Source organism: Phalangium opilio, unplaced genomic scaffold (assembly GCF_054372755.1).
Source record: "Phalangium opilio isolate 3A_F unplaced genomic scaffold, DU_Popi_V2 ptg000505l_1, whole genome shotgun sequence".
NCBI classification, from domain to species: Eukaryota; Metazoa; Arthropoda; class Arachnida; order Opiliones; family Phalangiidae; genus Phalangium; species Phalangium opilio.
Genome location: NW_028324239.1, coordinates 3,567,569 through 3,585,486, shown reverse-complemented (window position 1 = coordinate 3,585,486; position 17,918 = coordinate 3,567,569). Strand labels below are relative to the sequence as shown.

The window sequence follows — 17,918 nt, the reverse complement described above, 5'->3', positions numbered from 1 at the left end:
TCCCGGGTGGGCTCGAACCACCAACCTATTGGTTAACAGCTGAACGCGCTAACCATTGCGCCACGGAAGCCCAAAAATTAAATGTTCGTTAGGTATTGTGGAAAAACTCTGACTTTTTACGTTACATTTGAGATCCCATAACACCGTTTCCGGGTGGGCTCGAACCACCAACCTTTCGGTTAACAGCTGAACGCGCTAACCATTGCGCCACGGAAGCCCAAAAATTAAATGTTCGTTAGGTATTGTGGAAAAACTCTGACTTTTTACGTTACATTTGAGACCCCACAACACCGCTTCCGGGTGGGCTCGAACCACCAAACTTTCGATTAACAGCCTAACGCGCTAACCATTGAGCCACGGAAGCTAAGAAATTGAATGGTTGTCAGGTATTGTGGAAAAGTTATGACTTTTCACGCTACATCTGAGACCCCACAACACCTCTCCCGGGTGGGCTCGAACCACCAACCTATTGGTTAACAGCTGAACGCGCTAACCATTGCGCCACGGAAGCCCAAAAATTAAATGTTCGTCAGGTATTGTGGAAAAACTCTGACTTTTTACGTTACATTTGAGACCCCACAACACCGCTTCCGGGTGGGCTCGAACCACCAACCTTTCGGTTAACAGCCTAACGCGCTAACCATTGAGCCACGGAAGCTAAGAAATTGAATGGTTGTCAGGTATTGTGGAAAAGTTATGACTTTTCACGCTACATCTGAGACCCCACAACACCTCTCTCGGTTGGGCTTGAACCACCAACCTATTGGTTAACAGCTGAACGCGCTAACCATTGCGCCACGGAAGCCCAAAAATTAAATGTTCGTTAGGTATTGTGGAAAAACTCTGACTTTTTTCGTTACATTTGAGATCCCATAACACCGTTTCCGGGTGGGCTCGAACCACCAACCTTTCGGTTAACAGCTGAACGCGCTAACCATTGCGCCACGGAAGCCCAAAAATTAAATGTTCGTTAGGTATTGTGGAAAAACTCTGACTTTTTACGTTACATTTGAGACCCCACAACACCGCTTCCGGGTGGGCTCGAACCACCAACCTTTCGGTTAACAGCCTAACGCGCTAACCATTGAGCCACGGAAGCTAAGAAATTGAATGGTTGTCAGGTATTGTGGAAAAGTTATGACTTTTCACGCTACATCTGAGACCCCACAACACCTCTCCCGGGTGGGCTCGAACCACCAACCTATTGGTTAACAGCTGAACGCGCTAACCATTGCGCCACGGAAGCCCAAAAATTAAATGTTCGTTAGGTATTGTGGAAAAACTCTGACTTTTTACGTTACATTTGAGATCCCATAACACCGCTCCCGGGTGGGCTCGAACCACCAACCTATTGGTTAACAGCCTAACGCGCTAACCATTGAGCCACGGAAGCTAAGAAATTGAATGGTTGTCAGGTATTGTGGAAAAGTTATGACTTTTCACGCTACATCTGAGACCCCACAACACCTCTCCCGGGTGGGCTCGAACCAACAACCTTTCGGTTAACAGCCGAACGTGCTAACCATTGCGCCACGGAAGCCAAAACAACAAATGGTCGTCAGGTATTTTGGAAAAACTTTGGCTTTTTACGTTACATTTGAGAAACCATAACACCGCTCCCGGGTGGGCTCGAACCACCAACCTATTAGATAACAGCCGAACGCGCTAACCATTGCTCCACGGAAGCCCAAAAATTAAATGTTCGTTAGGTATTGTGGAAAAACTCTGACTTTTTACGTTACATTTGAGATCCCATATCACCGCTCCCGGGTGAGCTCGAACCACCAACCTATTGGTTAACAGCCTAACGCGCTAACCATGGAGCCACGGAAGCTAAGAAATTGAATGGTTGTCAGGTATTGTGGAAAAGTTATGACTTTTCACGCTACATCTGAGACCCCACAACACCGCTCCCGGGTGGGCTCGAACCACCAACCTTTCGGTTAACAGCTGAACGCGCTAACCATTGCGCCACGGAAGCCCAAAAATTAAATGTTCGTCAGGTATTGTGGAAAAACTCTGACTTTTTACGTTACATTTGAGATCCCATAACACCGCTCCCGGGTGGGGTCGAACCACCAACCTTTCGGTTAACAACCGAACGCGCTAACCACTGCGCCACGGAAGCCCAAAAATTAAATGTTCGTCAGGTATTGTGGAAAAACTCTGACTTTTTACGTTACATTTGAGATCCCATAACACCGCTCCCGGGTGGGCTCGAACCACCAACCTATTGGTTAACAGCCGAACGCGCTAACCATTGCGCCACGGAAGCTCAGAAATTGAATGGTTGTCAGGTATTGTGGAAAAACTCTGACTTTCTACGTTACATTTGAGATCCCATAACACCGCTTCCGGGTTGGCTCGAACCACCAACCTTTCGGTTAACAGCTGAACGCGCTGCGCGCTAACCATTGCGCCACGGAAGCCCAAAAATTTAATGTTCGTCAGGTATTGTTAAAAAACTCTGACTTTTTACGTTACATTTGAGATCCCATAACACCGCTCCCGGGTGGGCTCGAACCACCAACCTTTCGGTTAACAGCTGAACGCGCTAACCATTGCGCCACGGAAGCCCAAAAATTAAATGTTCGTTAGGTATTGTGGAAAAACTCTGACTTTTTACGTTACATTTGAGACCCCACAACACCGCTTCCGGGTGGGCTCGAACCACCAACCTTTCGGTTAACAGCTGAACGCGCTGCGCGTTAACCATTGCGCCACGGAAGACCAAAAATTTAATGTTCGTCAGGTATTGTTAAAAAACTCTGACTTTTTACGTTACATTTGAGATCCCATAACACCGCTCCCGGGTGGGCTCGAACCACCAACCTATTGGTTAACAGCCTAACGCGCTAACCATTGAGCCACGGAAGCTAAGACATTGAATGGTTGTCAGGTATTGTGGAAAAGTTATGACTTTTCACGCTACATCTGAGACCCCACAACACCTCTCCCGGGTGGGCTCGAACCACCAACCTATTGGTCAACAGCTGAACGCGCTAACCATTGCGCCACGGAAGCCCAAAAATTAAATGTTCGTCAGGTATTGTGGAAAAACTCTGACTTTTTACGTTACATTTGAGATCCCATAACACCGCTCCCGGGTGGGCTCGAACCACCAACCTATTGGTTAACAGCCTAACGCGCTAAACATTGAGCCACGGAAGCTAAGAAATTGAATGGTTGTCAGGTATTGTGGAAAAGTTATGACTTTTCACGCTACATCTGAGACCCCACAACACCTCTCCCGGGTGGGCTCGAACCACCAACCTATTGGTCAACAGCTGAACGCGCTAACCATTGCGCCACGGAAGCCCAAAAATTAAATGTTCGTCAGGTATTGTGGAAAAACTCTGACTTTTTACGTTACATTTGAGATCCCATAACACCGCTCCCGGGTGGGCTCGAAACACCAACCTATTGGTTAACAGCCGAACGCGCTAACCATTGAGCCACGGAAGCTCAGAAATTGAATGGTTGTCAGGTATTGTGGAAAAAATCTGACTTTTTACGTTACATTTGAGATCCCATAACACCGTTTCCGGGTGGGATCGAACCACCAACCTTTCGGTTAACAGCTGAACGCGCTAACCATTGCGCCACGGAAGCCCAAAAATTTAATGTTCGTCAGGTATTGTTAAGAAACTCTGACTTTTTACGTTACATTTGAGATCCCATAACACCGCTCCCGGGTGGGCTCGAACCACCAAACTTTCGGTTAACAGCTGAACGCGCTAACCATTGCGCCACGGAAGCCCAAAAATTAAATGTTCGTCAGGTATTGTGGAAAAACTCTGACTTTTTACGTTACATTTGAGATCCCATAACACCGCTCCCGGGTGGGCTCGAACCACCAACCTATTGGTTAACAGCCTAACGCGCTAAACATTGAGCCACGGAAGCTAAGAAATTGAATGGTTGTCAGGTATTGTGGAAAAGTTATGACTTTTCACGCTACATCTGAGACCCCACAACACCTCTCCCGGGTGGGCTCGAACCACCAACCTATTGGTTAACAGCTGAACGCGCTAACCATTGCGCCACGGAAGCCCAAAAATTAAATGTTCGTCAGGTATTGTGGAAAAACTCTGACTTTTTACGTTACATTTGAGATCCCATAACACCGCTCCCGGGTGGGCTCGAACCACCAACCTATTGGATAACAGCCAAACGCGCTAACCATTGAGCCACGGAAGCTCAGAAATTCAATGGTTGTCAGGTATTGAGGAAAAACTCTGACTTTTTACGTTACATTTGAGATCCCATAACACCGCTTCCGGGCGGGCTCGAACCACCAACCTTTCGGTTAACAGCTGAACGCGCTAACCATTGCGCCACGGAAGCCCAAAAATTAAATGTTCGTTAGGTATTGTGGAAAAACTCTGACTTTTTACGTTACATTTGAGATCCCATAACACCGCTCCCGGGTGGGGTCGAACCACCAACCTTTCGGTTAACAGCCGAACGCGCTAACCACTGCACCACGGAAGCCCAAAAATTAAATGTTCGTCAGGTATTGTGGAAAAACTCTGACTTTTTACGTTACATTTGAGATCCCATAACACCGCTCCCGGGTGGGCTCGAACCACCAACCTATTGGATAACAGCCGAACGCGCTAACCATTGAGCCACGGAAGCTCAGAAATTGAATGGTTGTCAGGTATTGTGGAAAAACTCTGACTTTTTACGTTACATTTGAGATCCCATAACACCGCTCCCGGGTGGGCTCGAACCACCAACCTATTGGATAACAGCCGAACGCGCTAACCATTGAGCCACGCAAGCTCAGAAATTGAATGGTTGTCAGGTATTGTGGAAAAACTCTGACTTTTTACGTTACGTTTGAGATCCCATAACACCGCCCCCGGGTGGGCTCGAACCACCAACCTTTCGGTTAACAGCTGAACGCGCTAACCATTGAGCCACGGAAGCTAAGAAATTGAATGGTTGTCAGGTATTGTGGAAAAGTTATGACTTTTCACGCTACATCTGAGACCCCACAACACTTCTCCCGGGTGGGCTCGAACCACCAACCTATTGGTTAACAGCTGAACGCGCTAACCATTGCGCCACGGAAGCCCAAAAATTAAATGTTCGTTAGGTATTGTGGAAAAACTCTGACTTTTTACGTTACATTTGAGATCCCATAACACCGCTCCCGGGTGGGCTCGAACCACCAACCTTTCGGATAACAGCCGAACGTGCTAACCATTGCGCCACGGAAGCCAAAACAATAAATGGTCGTCAGGTATTTTGGAAAAACTTTGGCTTTTTACGTTACATTTGAGAACCCATAACACCGCTCCCGGGTGGGCTCGAACCACCAACCTATTGGATAACAGCCAAACGCGCTAACCATTGAGCCACGGAAGCTCAGAAATTCAATGGTTGTCAGGTATTGAGGAAAAACTCTGACTTTTTACGTTACATTTGAGATCCCATAACACCGCTTCCGGGTGGGCTCGAACCACCAACCTTTCGGTTAACAGCTGAACGCGCTAACCATTGCGCCACGGAAGCCCAAAAATTAAATGTGCGTTAGGTATTGTGGAAAAACTCTGACTTTTTACGTTAAATTTGAGATCCCATAACACCGCTCCCGGGTGGGGTCGAACCACCAACCTTTCGGTTAACAGCCGAACGCGCTAACCACTGCGCCACGGAAGCCCAAAAATTAAATGTTCGTCAGGTATTGTGGAAAAACTCTGACTTTTTACGTTACATTTGAGATCCCATAACACCGCTCCCGGGTGGGGTCGAACTACCAACCTTTCGGTTAACAGCCGAACGCGCTAAACACTGCGCCACGGAAGCCCAAAAATTAAATGTTCGTCAGGTATTGTGGAAAAACTCTGACTTTTTACGTTACATTTGAGATCCCATAACACCGCTCCCGGGTGGGCTCGAACCACCAACCTATTGGATAACAGCCGAACGCGCTAACCATTGAGCCACGGAAGCTCAGAAATTGAATGGTTGTCAGGTATTGTGGAAAAACTCTGACTTTTTACGTTACATTTGAGATCCCATAACACCGCTCCCGGGTGGGCTCGAACCACCAACCTATTGGATAACAGCCGAACGCGCTAACCATTGAGCCACCGAAGTTCAGAAATTGAATGGTTGTCAGGTATTGTGGAAAAACTCTGACTTTTTACGTTACATTTGAGATCCCATAACACCGTTTCCGGGTGGGCTCGAACCACCAACCTTTCGGTTAACAGCTGAACGCGCTAACCATTGCGCCACGGAAGCCCAAAAATTAAATGTTCGTTAGGTATTGTGGAAAAACTCTGACTTTTTACGTTACATTTGAGACCCCACAACACCGCTTCCGGGTTGGCTCGAACCACCAACCTTTCGGTTAACAGCTGAACGCGCTGCGCGCTAACCATTGCGCCACGGAAGCCCAAAAATTTAATGTTCGTCAGGTATTGTTAAAAAACTCTGACTTTTTACGTTACATTTGAGATCCCAAAACACCGCTCCCGGGTGGGCTCGAACCACCAACCTATTGGATAACAGCCGAACGCGCTAACCATTGAGCCACGGAAGCTCAGAAATTGAATGGTTGTCAGGTATTGTGGAAAAACTCTGACTTTTTACGTTACATTTGAGATCCCATAACACCGCTCCCGGGTGGGCTCGAACCACCAACCTATTGGATAACAGCCGAACGCGCTAACCATTGAGCCACCGAAGTTCAGAAATTGAATGGTTGTCAGGTATTGTGGAAAAACTCTGACTTTTTACGTTACATTTGAGAACCCACAACACCGCTTCCGGGTTGGCTCGAACCACCAACCTTTCGGTTAACAGCTGAACGCGCTGCGCGCTAACCATTGCGCCACGGAAGCCCAAAAATTTAATGTTCGTCAGGTATTGTTAAGAAACTCTGACTTTTTACGTTACATTTGAGATCCCATAACACCGCTCCCGGGTGGGCTCGAACCACCAACCTATTGGTTAACAGCCTAACGCGCTAACCATTGAGCCACGGAAGCTAAGAAATTGAATGGTTGTCAGGTATTGTGGAAAAGTTATGACTTTTCACGCTACATCTGAGACCCCACAACACCTCTCCCGGGTGGGCTCGAACCACCAACCTATTGGTTAACAGCTGAACGCGCTAACCATTGCGCCACGGAAGCCCAAAAATTAAATGTTCGTTAGGTATTGTGGAAAAACTCTGACTTTTTACGTTACATTTGAGATCCCATAACACCGCTCCCGGGTGGGCTCGAGCCACCAACCTTTCGGTTAACAGCCGAACGTGCTACCCATTGCGCCACGGAAGCCCAAAAATTAAATGTTCGTCAGGTATTGTGGAAAAACTCTGACTTTTTACGTTACATTTGAGATCCCATCACACCGCTCCCGGGAGGGCTCGAACCACCAACCTATTGGTTAACAGCCTAACGCGCTAAACATTGAGCCACGGAAGCTAAGAAATTGAATGGTTGTCAGGTATTGTGGAAAAGTTATGACTTTTCACGCTACATCTGAGACCCCACAACACCTCTCCCGGGTGGGCTCGAACCACCAACCTATTGGTTAACAGCTGAACGCGCTAACCATTGCGCCACGGAAGCCCAAAAATTAAATGTTCGTCAGGTATTGTGGAAAAACTCTGACTTTTTACGTTACATTTGAGATCCCATAACACCGCTCCCGGGTGGGCTCGAGCCACCAACCTTTCGGTTAACAGCCGAACGTGCTACCCATTGCGCCACGGAAGCCCAAAAATTAAATGTTCGTCAGGTATTGTGGAAAAACTCTGACTTTTTACGTTACATTTGAGATCCCATCACACCGCTCCCGGGAGGGCTCGAACCACCAACCTATTGGTTAACAGCCTAACGCGCTAAACATTGAGCCACGGAAGCTAAGAAATTGAATGGTTGTCAGGTATTGTGGAAAAGTTATGACTTTTCACGCTACATCTGAGACCCCACAACACCTCTCCCGGGTGGGCTCGAACCACCAACCTATTGGTTAACAGCCGAACGTGCTAACCATTGCGCCACGGAAGCCAAAACAATAAATGGTCGTCAGGTATTTTGGAAAAACTTTGGCTTTTTACGTTACATTTGAGAACCCATAACACCGCTCCCGGGTGGGCTCGAACCACCAACCTATTGGATAACAGCCAAACGCGCTAACCATTGAGCCACGGAAGCTCAGAAATTCAATGGTTGTCAGGTATTGAGGAAAAACTCTGACTTTTTACGTTACATTTGAGATCCCATAACACCGCTTCCGGGTGGGCTCGAACCACCAACCTTTCGGTTAACAGCTGAACGCGCTAACCATTGCGCCACGGAAGCCCAAAAATTAAATGTGCGTTAGGTATTGTGGAAAAACTCTGACTTTTTACGTTAAATTTGAGATCCCATAACACCGCTCCCGGGTGGGGTCGAACCACCAACCTTTCGGTTAACAGCCGAACGCGCTAACCACTGCGCCACGGAAGCCCAAAAATTAAATGTTCGTCAGGTATTGTGGAAAAACTCTGACTTTTTACGTTACATTTGAGATCCCATAACACCGCTCCCGGGTGGGGTCGAACTACCAACCTTTCGGTTAACAGCCGAACGCGCTAAACACTGCGCCACGGAAGCCCAAAAATTAAATGTTCGTCAGGTATTGTGGAAAAACTCTGACTTTTTACGTTACATTTGAGATCCCATAACACCGCTCCCGGGTGGGCTCGAACCACCAACCTATTGGATAACAGCCGAACGCGCTAACCATTGAGCCACGGAAGCTCAGAAATTGAATGGTTGTCAGGTATTGTGGAAAAACTCTGACTTTTTACGTTACATTTGAGATCCCATAACACCGCTCCCGGGTGGGCTCGAACCACCAACCTATTGGATAACAGCCGAACGCGCTAACCATTGAGCCACCGAAGTTCAGAAATTGAATGGTTGTCAGGTATTGTGGAAAAACTCTGACTTTTTACGTTACATTTGAGATCCCATAACACCGTTTCCGGGTGGGCTCGAACCACCAACCTTTCGGTTAACAGCTGAACGCGCTAACCATTGCGCCACGGAAGCCCAAAAATTAAATGTTCGTTAGGTATTGTGGAAAAACTCTGACTTTTTACGTTACATTTGAGACCCCACAACACCGCTTCCGGGTTGGCTCGAACCACCAACCTTTCGGTTAACAGCTGAACGCGCTGCGCGCTAACCATTGCGCCACGGAAGCCCAAAAATTTAATGTTCGTCAGGTATTGTTAAAAAACTCTGACTTTTTACGTTACATTTGAGATCCCAAAACACCGCTCCCGGGTGGGCTCGAACCACCAACCTATTGGATAACAGCCGAACGCGCTAACCATTGAGCCACGGAAGCTCAGAAATTGAATGGTTGTCAGGTATTGTGGAAAAACTCTGACTTTTTACGTTACATTTGAGATCCCATAACACCGCTCCCGGGTGGGCTCGAACCACCAACCTATTGGATAACAGCCGAACGCGCTAACCATTGAGCCACCGAAGTTCAGAAATTGAATGGTTGTCAGGTATTGTGGAAAAACTCTGACTTTTTACGTTACATTTGAGAACCCACAACACCGCTTCCGGGTTGGCTCGAACCACCAACCTTTCGGTTAACAGCTGAACGCGCTGCGCGCTAACCATTGCGCCACGGAAGCCCAAAAATTTAATGTTCGTCAGGTATTGTTAAGAAACTCTGACTTTTTACGTTACATTTGAGATCCCATAACACCGCTCCCGGGTGGGCTCGAACCACCAACCTATTGGTTAACAGCCTAACGCGCTAACCATTGAGCCACGGAAGCTAAGAAATTGAATGGTTGTCAGGTATTGTGGAAAAGTTATGACTTTTCACGCTACATCTGAGACCCCACAACACCTCTCCCGGGTGGGCTCGAACCACCAACCTATTGGTTAACAGCTGAACGCGCTAACCATTGCGCCACGGAAGCCCAAAAATTAAATGTTCGTTAGGTATTGTGGAAAAACTCTGACTTTTTACGTTACATTTGAGATCCCATAACACCGCTCCCGGGTGGGCTCGAGCCACCAACCTTTCGGTTAACAGCCGAACGTGCTACCCATTGCGCCACGGAAGCCCAAAAATTAAATGTTCGTCAGGTATTGTGGAAAAACTCTGACTTTTTACGTTACATTTGAGATCCCATCACACCGCTCCCGGGAGGGCTCGAACCACCAACCTATTGGTTAACAGCCTAACGCGCTAAACATTGAGCCACGGAAGCTAAGAAATTGAATGGTTGTCAGGTATTGTGGAAAAGTTATGACTTTTCACGCTACATCTGAGACCCCACAACACCTCTCCCGGGTGGGCTCGAACCACCAACCTATTGGTTAACAGCTGAACGCGCTAACCATTGCGCCACGGAAGCCCAAAAATTAAATGTTCGTCAGGTATTGTGGAAAAACTCTGACTTTTTACGTTACATTTGAGATCCCATAACACCGCTCCCGGGTGGGCTCGAACCACCAACCTATTGGATAACAGCCGAACGCGCTAACCATTGAGCCACGCAAGCTCAGAAATTGAATGGTTGTCAGGTATTGTGGAAAAACTCTGACTTTTTACGTTACGTTTGAGATCCCATAACACCGCTCCCGGGTGGGCTCGAACCACCAACCTTTCGGTTAACAGCTGAACGCGCTAACCATTGCGCCACGGAAGCCCAAAAATTAAATGTTCGTCAGGTGTTGTGGAAAAACTCTCACTTTTTACGTTACATTTGAGATCCCATAACACCGCTCCCGGGTGGGCTCGAACCACCAACCTATTGGTTAACAGCCTAACGCGCTAACCATTGAGCCACGGAAGCTAAGAAATTGAATGGTTGTCAGGTATTGTGGAAAAGTTATGACTTTTCACGCTACATCTGAGACCCCACAACACTTCTCCCGGGTGGGCTCGAACCACCAACCTATTGGTTAACAGCTGAACGCGCTAACCATTGCGCCACGGAAGCCCAAAAATTAAATGTTCGTTAGGTATTGTGGAAAAACTCTGACTTTTTACGTTACATTTGAGATCCCATAACACCGCTCCCGGGTGGGCTCGAACCACCAACCTTTCGGATAACAGCCGAACGTGCTAACCATTGCGCCACGGAAGCCAAAACAATAAATGGTCGTCAGGTATTTTGGAAAAACTTTGGCTTTTTACGTTACATTTGAGAACCCATAACACCGCTCCCGGGTGGGCTCGAACCACCAACCTATTAGATAACAGCCGAACGCGCTAAGCATTGAGCCACGGAAGCATAGAAATTAAATGGTTGTCAGGTATTGTGGAAAAGTTATGACTTTTCACGCTACATCAGAGACCCCACAACACCTCTCCCGGGTGGGCTCGAACCACCAACCTTTCGGTTAACAGCTGAACGCGCTTATCATTGCGCCACGGAAGCCCAAAAATGAAATGTTCGTCAGGTATTGTGGAAAAACTCTGACTTTTTACGTTACATTTGAGATCCCATAACACCGCTCCCGGGTGGGCTCGAACCACCAACCTATTGGATAACAGCCAAACGCGCTAACCATTGAGCCACGGAAGCTCAGAAATTCAATGGTTGTCAGGTATTGAGGAAAAACTCTGACTTTTTACGTTACATTTGAGATCCCATAACACCGCTTCCGGGCGGGCTCGAACCACCAACCTTTCGGTTAACAGCTGAACGCGCTAACCATTGCGCCACGGAAGCCCAAAAATAAAATGTTCGTTAGGTATTGTGGAAAAACTCTGACTTTTTACGTTACATTTGAGATCCCATAACACCGCTCCCGGGTGGGGTCGAACCACCAACCTTTCGGTTAACAGCCGAACGCGCTAACCACTGCACCACGGAAGCCCAAAAATTAAATGTTCGTCAGGTATTGTGGAAAAACTCTGACTTTTTACGTTACATTTGAGATCCCATAACACCGCTCCCGGGTGGGCTCGAACCACCAACCTATTGGATAACAGCCGAACGCGCTAACCATTGAGCCACGGAAGCTCAGAAATTGAATGGTTGTCAGGTATTGTGGAAAAACTCTGACTTTTTACGTTACATTTGAGATCCCATAACACCGCTCCCGGGTGGGCTCGAACCACCAACCTATTGGATAACAGCCGAACGCGCTAACCATTGAGCCACCGAAGTTCAGAAATTGAATGGTTGTCAGGTATTGTGGAAAAACTCTGACTTTTTACGTTACATTTGAGATCCCATAACACCGTTTCCGGGTGGGCTCGAACCACCAACCTTTCGGTTAACAGCTGAACGCGCTAACCATTGCGCCACGGAAGCCCAAAAATTAAATGTTCGTTAGGTATTGTGGAAAAACTCTGACTTTTTACGTTACATTTGAGACCCCACAACACCGCTTCCGGGTTGGCTCGAACCACCAACCTTTCGGTTAACAGCTGAACGCGCTGCGCGCTAACCATTGCGCCACGGAAGCCCAAAAATTTAATGTTCGTCAGGTATTGTGGAAAAACTCTGACTTTTTTCGTTACATTTGAGATCCCATAACACCGCTCCCGGGTGGGCTCGAACCACCAACCTATTGGTTAACAGCCTAACGCGCTAAACATTGAGCCACGGAAGCTAAGAAATTGAATGGTTGTCAGGTATTGTGGAAAAGTTATGACTTTTCACGCTACATCTGAGACCCCACAACACCTCTCCCGGGTGGGCTCGAACCACCAACCTATTGGTTAACAGCTGAACGCGCTAACCATTGCGCCACGGAAGCCCAAAAATTAAATGTTCGTCAGGTATTGTGGAAAAACTCTGACTTTTTACGTTACATTTGAGATCCCATAACACCGCTCCCGGGTGGGCTCGAACCACCAACCTATTGGATAACAGCCGAACGCGCTAACCATTGAGCCACGGAAGCTCAGAAATTGAATGGTTGTCAGGTATTGTGGAAAAACTCTGACTTTTTACGTTACATTTGAGATCCCATAACACCGTTTCCGGGTGGGCTCGAACCACCAACCTTTCGGTTAACAGCTGAACGCGCTAACCATTGCGCCACGGAAGCCCAAAAATTAAATGTTCGTTAGGTATTGTGGAAAAACTCTGACTTTTTACGTTACATTTGAGAACCCACAACACCGCTTCCGGGTTGGCTCGAACCACCAACCTTTCGGTTAACAGCTGAACGCGCTGCGCGCTAACCATTGCGCCACGGAAGCCCAAAAATTTAATGTTCGTCAGGTATTGTTAAGAAACTCTGACTTTTTACGTTACATTTGAGATCCCATAACACCGCTCCCGGGTGGGCTCGAACCACCAACCTATTGGTTAACAGCCTAACGCGCTAACCATTGAGCCACGGAAGCTAAGAAATTGAATGGTTGTCAGGTATTGTGGAAAAGTTATGACTTTTCACGCTACATCTGAGACCCCACAACACCTCTCCCGGGTGGGCTCGAACCACCAACCTATTGGTTAACAGCTGAACGCGCTAACCATTGCGCCACGGAAGCCCAAAAATTAAATGTTCGTCAGGTATTGTGGAAAAACTCTGACTTTTTACGTTACATTTGAGATCCCATAACACCGCTCCCGGGTGGGCTCGAACCACCAACCTATTGGATAACAGCCGAACGCGCTAACCATTGAGCCACGGAAGCTCAGAAATTGAATGGTTGTCAGGTATTGTGGAAAAACTCTGACTTTTTACGTTACATTTGAGATCCCATAACACCGCTCCCGGGTGGGCTCGAACCACCAACCTATTGGATAACAGCCGAACGCGCTAACCATTGAGCCACGCAAGCTCAGAAATTGAATGGTTGTCAGGTATTGTGGAAAAACTCTGACTTTTTACGTTACGTTTGAGATCCCATAACACCGCTCCCGGGTGGGCTCGAACCACCAACCTTTCGGTTAACAGCTGAACGCGCTAACCATTGCGCCACGGAAGCCCAAAAATTAAATGTTCGTCAGGTGTTGTGGAAAAACTCTCACTTTTTACGTTACATTTGAGATCCCATAACACCGCTCCCGGGTGGGCTCGAACCACCAACCTATTGGTTAACAGCCTAACGCGCTAACCATTGAGCCACGGAAGCTAAGAAATTGAATGGTTGTCAGGTATTGTGGAAAAGTTATGACTTTTCACGCTACATCTGAGACCCCACAACACTTCTCCCGGGTGGGCTCGAACCACCAACCTATTGGTTAACAGCTGAACGCGCTAACCATTGCGCCACGGAAGCCCAAAAATTAAATGTTCGTTAGGTATTGTGGAAAAACTCTGACTTTTTACGTTACATTTGAGATCCCATAACACCGCTCCCGGGTGGGCTCGAACCACCAACCTTTCGGATAACAGCCGAACGTGCTAACCATTGCGCCACGGAAGCCAAAACAATAAATGGTCGTCAGGTATTTTGGAAAAACTTTGGCTTTTTACGTTACATTTGAGAACCCATAACACCGCTCCCGGGTGGGCTCGAACCACCAACCTATTAGATAACAGCCGAACGCGCTAAGCATTGAGCCACGGAAGCATAGAAATTAAATGGTTGTCAGGTATTGTGGAAAAGTTATGACTTTTCACGCTACATCAGAGACCCCACAACACCTCTCCCGGGTGGGCTCGAACCACCAACCTTTCGGTTAACAGCTGAACGCGCTTATCATTGCGCCACGGAAGCCCAAAAATGAAATGTTCGTCAGGTATTGTGGAAAAACTCTGACTTTTTACGTTACATTTGAGATCCCATAACACCGCTCCCGGGTGGGCTCGAACCACCAACCTATTGGATAACAGCCAAACGCGCTAACCATTGAGCCACGGAAGCTCAGAAATTCAATGGTTGTCAGGTATTGAGGAAAAACTCTGACTTTTTACGTTACATTTGAGATCCCATAACACCGCTTCCGGGCGGGCTCGAACCACCAACCTTTCGGTTAACAGCTGAACGCGCTAACCATTGCGCCACGGAAGCCCAAAAATAAAATGTTCGTTAGGTATTGTGGAAAAACTCTGACTTTTTACGTTACATTTGAGATCCCATAACACCGCTCCCGGGTGGGGTCGAACCACCAACCTTTCGGTTAACAGCCGAACGCGCTAACCACTGCACCACGGAAGCCCAAAAATTAAATGTTCGTCAGGTATTGTGGAAAAACTCTGACTTTTTACGTTACATTTGAGATCCCATAACACCGCTCCCGGGTGGGCTCGAACCACCAACCTATTGGATAACAGCCGAACGCGCTAACCATTGCGCCACGGAAGCCCAAAAATTAAATGTTCGTCAGGTATTGTGGAAAAACTCTGACTTTTTACGTTACATTTGAGATCCCATAACACCGCTCCCGGGTGGGCTCGAACCACCAACCTATTGGATAACAGCCGAACGCGCTAACCATTGAGCCACGGAAGCTCAGAAATTGAATGGTTGTCAGGTATTGTGGAAAAACTCTGACTTTTTACGTTACATTTGAGATCCCATAACACCGCTCCCGGGTGGGCTCGAACCACCAACCTATTGGATAACAGCCGAACGCGCTAACCATTGAGCCACGCAAGCTCAGAAATTGAATGGTTGTCAGGTATTGTGGAAAAACTCTGACTTTTTACGTTACGTTTGAGATCCCATAACACCGCTCCCGGGTGGGCTCGAACCACCAACCTTTCGGTTAACAGCTGAACGCGCTAACCATTGCGCCACGGAAGCCCAAAAATTAAATGTTCGTCAGGTGTTGTGGAAAAACTCTCACTTTTTACGTTACATTTGAGATCCCATAACACCGCTCCCGGGTGGGCTCGAACCACCAACCTATTGGTTAACAGCCTAACGCGCTAACCATTGAGCCACGGAAGCTAAGAAATTGAATGGTTGTCAGGTATTGTGGAAAAGTTATGACTTTTCACGCTACATCTGAGACCCCACAACACTTCTCCCGGGTGGGCTCGAACCACCAACCTATTGGTTAACAGCTGAACGCGCTAACCATTGCGCCACGGAAGCCCAAAAATTAAATGTTCGTTAGGTATTGTGGAAAAACTCTGACTTTTTACGTTACATTTGAGATCCCATAACACCGCTCCCGGGTGGGCTCGAACCACCAACCTTTCGGATAACAGCCGAACGTGCTAACCATTGCGCCACGGAAGCCAAAACAATAAATGGTCGTCAGGTATTTTGGAAAAACTTTGGCTTTTTACGTTACATTTGAGAACCCATAACACCGCTCCCGGGTGGGCTCGAACCACCAACCTATTAGATAACAGCCGAACGCGCTAAGCATTGAGCCACGGAAGCATAGAAATTAAATGGTTGTCAGGTATTGTGGAAAAGTTATGACTTTTCACGCTACATCAGAGACCCCACAACACCTCTCCCGGGTGGGCTCGAACCACCAACCTTTCGGTTAACAGCTGAACGCGCTTATCATTGCGCCACGGAAGCCCAAAAATGAAATGTTCGTCAGGTATTGTGGAAAAACTCTGACTTTTTACGTTACATTTGAGATCCCATAACACCGCTCCCGGGTGGGCTCGAACCACCAACCTATTGGATAACAGCCAAACGCGCTAACCATTGAGCCACGGAAGCTCAGAAATTCAATGGTTGTCAGGTATTGAGGAAAAACTCTGACTTTTTACGTTACATTTGAGATCCCATAACACCGCTTCCGGGCGGGCTCGAACCACCAACCTTTCGGTTAACAGCTGAACGCGCTAACCATTGCGCCACGGAAGCCCAAAAATAAAATGTTCGTTAGGTATTGTGGAAAAACTCTGACTTTTTACGTTACATTTGAGATCCCATAACACCGCTCCCGGGTGGGGTCGAACCACCAACCTTTCGGTTAACAGCCGAACGCGCTAACCACTGCACCACGGAAGCCCAAAAATTAAATGTTCGTCAGGTATTGTGGAAAAACTCTGACTTTTTACGTTACATTTGAGATCCCATAACACCGCTCCCGGGTGGGCTCGAACCACCAACCTATTGGATAACAGCCGAACGCGCTAACCATTGAGCCACGGAAGCTCAGAAATTGAATGGTTGTCAGGTATTGTGGAAAAACTCTGACTTTTTACGTTACATTTGAGATCCCATAACACCGCTCCCGGGTGGGCTCGAACCACCAACCTATTGGATAACAGCCGAACGCGCTAACCATTGAGCCACCGAAGTTCAGAAATTGAATGGTTGTCAGGTATTGTGGAAAAACTCTGACTTTTTACGTTACATTTGAGATCCCATAACACCGTTTCCGGGTGGGCTCGAACCACCAACCTTTCGGTTAACAGCTGAACGCGCTAACCATTGCGCCACGGAAGCCCAAAAATTAAATGTTCGTTAGGTATTGTGGAAAAACTCTGACTTTTTACGTTACATTTGAGACCCCACAACACCGCTTCCGGGTTGGCTCGAACCACCAACCTTTCGGTTAACAGCTGAACGCGCTGCGCGCTAACCATTGCGCCACGGAAGCCCAAAAATTTAATGTTCGTCAGGTATTGTGGAAAAACTCTGACTTTTTTCGTTACATTTGAGATCCCATAACACCGCTCCCGGGTGGGCTCGAACCACCAACCTATTGGTTAACAGCCTAACGCGCTAAACATTGAGCCACGGAAGCTAAGAAATTGAATGGTTGTCAGGTATTGTGGAAAAGTTATGACTTTTCACGCTACATCTGAGACCCCACAACACCTCTCCCGGGTGGGCTCGAACCACCAACCTATTGGTTAACAGCTGAACGCGCTAACCATTGCGCCACGGAAGCCCAAAAATTAAATGTTCGTCAGGTATTGTGGAAAAACTCTGACTTTTTACGTTACATTTGAGATCCCATAACACCGCTCCCGGGTGGGCTCGAACCACCAACCTATTGGATAACAGCCGAACGCGCTAACCATTGAGCCACGGAA

The 17,918-nt window shown here is 47.5% G+C and overlaps 2 non-coding genes across 2 annotated transcripts; both read right to left on the bottom strand.

Annotated features, from left to right (window-relative positions):
- Positions 1-5,597: 5,597 nt before the first annotated feature.
- TRNAN-GUU (transfer RNA asparagine (anticodon GUU)) lies at positions 5,598-5,670 on the bottom strand. Its single transcript has one exon. It is a non-coding gene; the product is annotated as a tRNA-Asn (tRNA).
- Positions 5,671-8,404: 2,734 nt separating this feature from the next.
- On the bottom strand, positions 8,405-8,477 carry TRNAN-GUU (transfer RNA asparagine (anticodon GUU)). Its single transcript has one exon. It is a non-coding gene; the product is annotated as a tRNA-Asn (tRNA).
- Between the last annotated feature and the right edge of the window lie 9,441 nt (positions 8,478-17,918).